The sequence below is a fragment of the Carcharhinus amblyrhynchos genome, unplaced genomic scaffold (assembly GCF_965287045.1).
Source record: "Carcharhinus amblyrhynchos unplaced genomic scaffold, sCarAmb.v2.hapA chromosome_1135, whole genome shotgun sequence".
NCBI lineage: Eukaryota > Metazoa > Chordata > Chondrichthyes > Carcharhiniformes > Carcharhinidae > Carcharhinus > Carcharhinus amblyrhynchos.
In genome coordinates this window covers 1-7,787 of record NW_027650875.1, presented here as the reverse complement: position 1 = coordinate 7,787, position 7,787 = coordinate 1, and positions in this window count along the sequence as shown.

The window sequence follows — 7,787 nt, the reverse complement described above, 5'->3', positions numbered from 1 at the left end:
CGCCCCAAACCCCCTAACAAACCCCTACCCCCAACCCAAACCCCCTAACAAACCCCTACCCCCAACCCAAACCCCCTAACAAACCCCTACCCCCAACCCAAACCCCCTAACAAACCCCTACCCCCGCCCCAAACCCCCTAACAAACCCCTACCCCCGCCCCAAACCCCCTAACAAACCCCTACCCCCGCCCCAAACCCCCCAAACAAACCCCTACCCCCGCCCCAAACCCCCAAACAAACCCCTACCCCCAACCCAAACCCCCTAACAAACCCCTACCCCCGCCCCAAACCCCCTAACAAACCCCTACCCCCAACCCAAACCCCCTAACAAACCCCTACCCCCGCCCCAAACCCCCTAACAAACCCCTACCCCCAACCCAAACCCCCTAACAAACCCCTACCCCCGCCCCAAACCCCCTAACAAACCCCTACCCCCGCCCCAAACCCCCTAACAAACCCCTACCCCCGCCCCAAACCCCCTAACAAACCCCTACCCCCGCCCCAAACCCCCTAACAAACCCCTACCCCCAACCCAAACCCCCTAACAAACCCCTACCCCCGCCCCAAACCCCCTAACAAACCCCTACCCCCGCCCCAAACCCCAAACAAACCCCTACCCCCAACCCAAACCCCCTAACAAACCCCTACCCCCGGCCCCAAACCCCCTAACAAACCCCTACCCCCAACCCAAACCCCCTAACAAACCCCTACCCCCGCCCCAAACCCCCTAACAAACCCCTACCCCCCGCCCCAAACCCCCAAACAAACCCCTACCCCCAACCCAAACCCCCTAACAAACCCTACCCCCGCCCCAAACCCCCTAACAAACCCCTACCCCCGCCCCAAACCCCCTAACAAACCCCTACCCCCAACCCAAACCCCCTAACAAACCCCTACCCCCGCCCCAAACCCCCAAACAACCCCCTACCCCCGCCCCAAACCCCCTAACAAACCCCTACCCCAACCCAAACCCCCAAACAAACCCCTACCCCCGCCCCAAACCCCTAACAAACCCCTACCCCCGCCCCAAACCCCCAAACAAACCCCTACCCCCGCCCCAAACCCCCTAACAAACCCCTACCCCCAACCCAAACCCCCTAACAAACCCCTACCCCCAACCCAAACCCCCTAACAAACCCCTACCCCCAACCCAAACCCCCAACAAACCCCTACCCCCGCCCCAAACCCCCTAACAAACCCCTACCCCCGCCCCAAACCCCCAAACAAACCCCTACCCCCGCCCCAAACCCCCTAACAAACCCCTACCCCCAACCCAAACCCCCTAACAAACCCCTACCCCCAACCCAAACCCCCTAACAAACCCCTACCCCCGCCCCAAACCCCCTAACAACCCCTACCCCCACCCCAAACCCCCTAACAAACCCCTACCCCCAACCCAAACCCCCAAACAAACCCCTACCCCCGCCCCAAACCCCCAAACAAACCCCTACCCCCAACCCAAACCCCCTAACAAACCCCTACCCCCAACCCAAACCCCCAAACAAACCCCTACCCCTGCCCCAAACCCCCAAACAAACCCCTACCCCCGCCCCAAACCCCCTAACAAACCCCAACCCCCGCCCCAAACCCCCAAACAAACCCCTACCCCCGCCCCAAACCCCTAACAAACCCCTACCCCCAACCCAAACCCCCAAACAAACCCCTACCCCCGCCCCAAACCCCCTAACAAACCCCTACCCCCGCCCCAAACCCCCTAACAAACCCCTACCCCCGCCCCAAACCCCCTAACAAACCCCTACCCCCAACCCAAACCCCCTAACAAACCCCTACCCCCAACCCAAACCCCCTAACAAACCCCTACCCCCGCCCCAAACCCCCTAACAAACCCCTACCCCCGCCCCAAACCCCCAAACAAACCCCTACCCCCAACCCAAACCCCCAAACAAACCCCTACCCCCAACCCAAACCCCCTAACAAACCCCTACCCCCGCCCCAAACCCCCTAACAAACCCCTACCCCCGCCCCAAACCCCCGAACAAACCCTACCCCCAACCCAAACCCCCAAACAAACCCCTACCCCCAACCCAAACCCCCTAACAAACCCCTACCCCCGCCCCAAACCCCCTAACAAACCCCTACCCCCGCCCCAAACCCCCTAACAAACCCCTACCCCCAACCCAAACCCCCAAACAAACCCCTACCCCCAACCCAAACCCCCAAACAAACCCCTACCCCCGCCCCAAACCCCCTAACAAACCCCTACCCCCGCCCCAAACCCCCTAACAAACCCCTACCCCCGCCCCAAACCCCCTAACAAACCCCTACCCCCGCCCCAAACCCCCTAACAAACCCCTACCCCCAACCCCAAACCCCCTAACAAACCCCTACCCCCGCCCCAAACCCCCTAACAAACCCCTACCCCCGCCCCAAACCCCCTAACAAACCCCTACCCCCGCCCCAAACCCCCTAACAAACCCCTACCCCCGCCCGAAACCCCCTAACAAACCCCTACCCCCAACCCAAACCCCCTAACAAACCCCTACCCCCAACCCAAACCCCCTAACAAACCCCTACCCCCAACCCAAACCCCCAAACAAACCCCTACCCCCGCCCCAAACCCCCTAACAAACCCCTACCCCCGCCCCAAACCCCCTAACAAACCCCTACCCCCCGCCCCAAACCCCCAAACAAACCCCTACCCCCGCCCCAAACCCCCAAACAAACCCCTACCCCCACCCCAAACCCCCAAACAAACCCCTACCCCCAACCCAAACCCCCTAACAAACCCCTACCCCCAACCCAAAACCCCCTAACAAACCCCTACCCCCACCCCAAACCCCCTAACAAACCCCTACCCCCGCCCCAAACCCCCAAACAAACCCCTACCCCCGCCCCAAACCCCAAACAAACCCCTACCCCGCCCCAAACCCCCTAACAAACCCCTACCCCCGCCCCAAACCCCCAAACAAACCCCTACCCCGCCCCAAACCCTCTAACAAACCCCTACCCCCACCAAACCCCCTAACAAACCCCTACCCCCGCCCCAAACCCCCTAACAAACCCCTACCCCCGCCCCAAACCCCCTAACAAACCCCTACCCCCAACCCAAACCCCCTAACAAACCCCTACCCCCAACCCAAACCCCCAAACAAACCCCTACCCCCGCCCCAAACCCCCAAACAAACCCCTACCCCCGCCCCAAACCCCCTAACAAACCCCTACCCCCGCCCCAAACCCCCTAAGAAACCCCTACCCCCGCCCCAAACCCCCAAACAAACCCCTACCCCCGCCCCAAACCCCCAAACAAACCCCTACCCCCGCCCCAAACCCCCAAACAAACCCCTACCCCCGCCCCAAACCCCCTAACAAACCCCTACCCCCAACCCAAACCCCCAAACAAACCCCTACCCCTGCCCCAAACCCCCAAACAAACCCCTACCCCCAACCCAAACCCCCTAACAAACCCCTACCCCCGCCCCAAACCCCCTAACAAACCCCTACCCCCGCCCCAAACCCCCTAACAAACCCCTACCCCCGCCCCAAACCCCCAAACAAACCCCTACCCCCAACCCAAACCCCCTAACAAACCCCTACCCCCACCCCAAACCCCCTAACAAACCCCTACCCCCGCCCCAAACCCCCTAACAAACCCCTACCCCCGCCCCAAACCCCCTAACAAACCCCTACCCCCAACCCAAACCCCCGAACAAACCCCTACCCCCACCCCAAACCCCCTAACAAACCCCTACCCCCGCCCCACACCCCAAACAAACCCCTACCCCCACCCCAAACCCCCTAACAAACCCCTACCCCCGCCCCAAACCCCCTAACAAACCCCGACCCCCAACCCAAACCCCCTAACAAACCCCTACCCCAGCCCCAAACCCCCTAACAAACCCCTACCACCACCCCAAACCCCCTAACAAACCCCTACCCCCGCCCCAAACCCCCAAACAAACCCCTACCCCCGCCCCAAACCCCCTAACAAACCCCTACCCCCACCCCAAACCCCCTAACAAACCCCTACCCCCAACCCAAACCCCCAAACAAACCCCTACCCCCGCCCCAAACCCCCTAACAAACCCCTACCCCCGCCCCAAACCCCCAAACAAACCCCTACCCCCGCCCCAAACCCCCTAACAAACCCCTACCCCCAACCCAAACCCCCTAACAAACCCCTACCCCCAACCCAAACCCCCTAACAAACCCCTACCCCCAACCCAAACCCCAACAAACCCCTACCCCCGCCCCAAACCCCCTAACAAACCCCTACCCCCGCCCCAAACCCCCAAACAAACCCCTACCCCCGCCCCAAACCCCCTAACAAACCCCTACCCCCAACCCAAACCCCCTAACAAACCCCTACCCCCAACCCAAACCCCCTAACAAACCCCTACCCCCGCCCCAAACCCCCTAACAAACCCCTACCCCCACCCCAAACCCCCTAACAAACCCCTACCCCCAACCCAAACCCCCAAACAAACCCCTACCCCCGCCCCAAACCCCCAAACAAACCCCTACCCCCAACCCAAACCCCCTAACAAACCCCTACCCCCAACCCAAACCCCCAAACAAACCCCTACCCCTGCCCCAAACCCCCAAACAAACCCCTACCCCCGCCCCAAACCCCCTAACAAACCCCAACCCCCGCCCCAAACCCCCAAACAAACCCCTACCCCCGCCCCAAACCCCCTAACAAACCCCTACCCCCAACCCAAACCCCCAAACAAACCCCTACCCCCGCCCCAAACCCCCTAACAAACCCCTACCCCCGCCCCAAACCCCCTAACAAACCCCTACCCCCGCCCCAAACCCCCTAACAAACCCCTACCCCCAACCCAAACCCCCTAACAAACCCCTACCCCCGCCCCAAACCCCCTAACAAACCCCTACCCCCGCCCCAAACCCCCTAACAAACCCCTACCCCCAACCCAAACCCCCAAACAAACCCCTACCCCCAACCCAAACCCCCAAACAAACCCCTACCCCCAACCCAAACCCCCTAACAAACCCCTACCCCCGCCCCAAACCCCTAACAAACCCCTACCCCCGCCCCAAACCCCCGAACAAACCCCTACCCCCAACCCAAACCCCCAAACAAACCCCTACCCCCAACCCAAACCCCCTAACAAACCCCTACCCCCGCCCCAAACCCCCTAACAAACCCCTACCCCCGCCCCAAACCCCCTAACAAACCCCTACCCCCAACCCAAACCCCCAAACAAACCCCTACCCCCAACCCAAACCCCCAAACAAACCCCTACCCCCGCCCCAAACCCCCTAACAAACCCCTACCCCCGCCCCAAACCCCCTAACAAACCCCTACCCCCGCCCCAAACCCCCTAACAAACCCCTACCCCCGCCCCAAACCCCCTAACAAACCCCTACCCCCGCCCCAAACCCCCTAACAAACCCCTACCCCCAACCCAAACCCCCTAACAAACCCCTACCCCCAACCCAAACCCCCTAACAAACCCCTACCCCCAACCCAAACCCCCTAACAAACCCCTACCCCCAACCCAAACCCCCTAACAAACCCCTACCCCCAACCCAAACCCCCTAACAAACCCCTACCCCCAACCCAAACCCCCAAACAAACCCCTACCCCCGCCCCAAACCCCCTAACAAACCCCTACCCCCAACCCAAACCCCCTAACAAACCCCTACCCCCGCCCCAAACCCCCTAACAAACCCCTACCCCCGCCCCAAACCCCCTAACAAACCCCTACCCCCGCCCCAAACCCCCTAACAAACCCCTACCCCCGCCCGAAACCCCCTAACAAACCCCTACCCCCAACCCAAACCCCCTAACAAACCCCTACCCCCAACCCAAACCCCCTAACAAACCCCTACCCCAACCCAAACCCCCAAACAAACCCCTACCCCCGCCCCAAACCCCCTAACAAACCCCTACCCCCGCCCCAAACCCCCTAACAAACCCCTACCCCCGCCCCAAACCCCCAAACAAACCCCTACCCCCGCCCCAAACCCCCAAACAAACCCCTACCCCCACCCCAAACCCCCAAACAAACCCCTACCCCCAACCCAAACCCCCTAACAAACCCCTACCCCCAACCCAAACCCCCTAACAAACCCCTACCCCCACCCCAAACCCCCTAACAAACCCCTACCCCCGCCCCAAACCCCCAAACAAACCCCTACCCCCGCCCCAAACCCCCAAACAAACCCCTACCCCGCCCCAAACCCCCTAACAAACCCCTACCCCCGCCCCAAACCCCCAAACAAACCCCTACCCCGCCCCAAACCCTCTAACAAACCCCTACCCCCAACCCCAAACCCCCTAACAAACCCCTACCCCCGCCCCAAACCCCCTAACAAACCCCTACCCCCGCCCCAAACCCCCTAACAAACCCCTACCCCCAACCCAAACCCCCTAACAAACCCCTACCCCCAACCCAAACCCCCAAACAAACCCCTACCCCCGCCCCAAACCCCCAAACAAACCCCTACCCCCGCCCCAAACCCCCTAACAAACCCCTACCCCCGCCCCAAACCCCCTAAGAAACCCCTACCCCCGCCCCAAACCCCCAAACAAACCCCTACCCCCGCCCCAAACCCCCAAACAACCCCTACCCCCGCCCCAAACCCCCAAACAAACCCCTACCCCCGCCCCAAACCCCCTAACAAACCCTACCCCCAACCCAAACCCCCAAACAAACCCCTACCCCTGCCCCAAACCCCCAAACAAACCCCTACCCCCAACCCAAACCCCCTAACAAACCCCTACCCCCGCCCCAAACCCCCTAACAAACCCCTACCCCCGCCCCAAACCCCCTAACAAACCCCTACCCCCGCCCCAAACCCCCAAACAAACCCCTACCCCCAACCCAAACCCCCTAACAAACCCCTACCCCCACCCCAAACCCCCTAACAAACCCCTACCCCCGCCCCAAACCCCCTAACAAACCCCTACCCCCGCCCCAAACCCCCTAACAAACCCCTACCCCCAACCCAAACCCCCGAACAAACCCCTACCCCCACCCCAAACCCCTAACAAACCCCTACCCCCGCCCCACACCCCCAAACAAACCCCTACCCCCACCCCAAACCCCCTAACAAACCCCTACCCCCGCCCCAAACCCCCTAACAAACCCCGACCCCCAACCCAAACCCCCTAACAAACCCCTACCCCAGCCCCAAACCCCCTAACAAACCCCTACCACCACCCCAAACCCCCTAACAAACCCCTACCCCCGCCCCAAACCCCCAACAAACCCCTACCCCCGCCCCAAACCCCCTAACAAACCCCTACCCCCACCCCAAACCCCCTAACAAACCCCTACCCCCGCCCCAAACCCCCTAACAAACCCCTACCCCCGCCCCAAACCCCCTAACAAACCCCTACCCCCACCCCAAACCCCCTAACAAACCCCTACCCCCAACCGAAACCCCCTAACAAACCACTACCCCCAACCCAAACCCCCTAACAAACCCCTACCCCCGCCCCAAACCCCCAAACAAACCCCTACCCCCGCCCCAAACCCCCTAACAAACCCCTACCCCCGCCCCAAACCCCTAACAAACCCCTACCCCCGCCCCAAACCCCCTAACAAACCCCTACCCCCGCCCCAAACCCCCTAACAAACCCCTACCCCCAACCCAAACCCCCTAACAAACCCCTACCCCCGCCCCAAACCCCCTAACAAACCCCTACCCCCGCCCCAAACCCCCGAACAACCCCTACCCCCGCCCCAAACCCCCTAACAAACCCCTACCCCCAACCCAAACCCCCTAACAAACCCCTACCCCCGCCCCAAACCCCCAAACAAACCCCTACCCCCGCCCCAAACCCCCTAACAAACCCC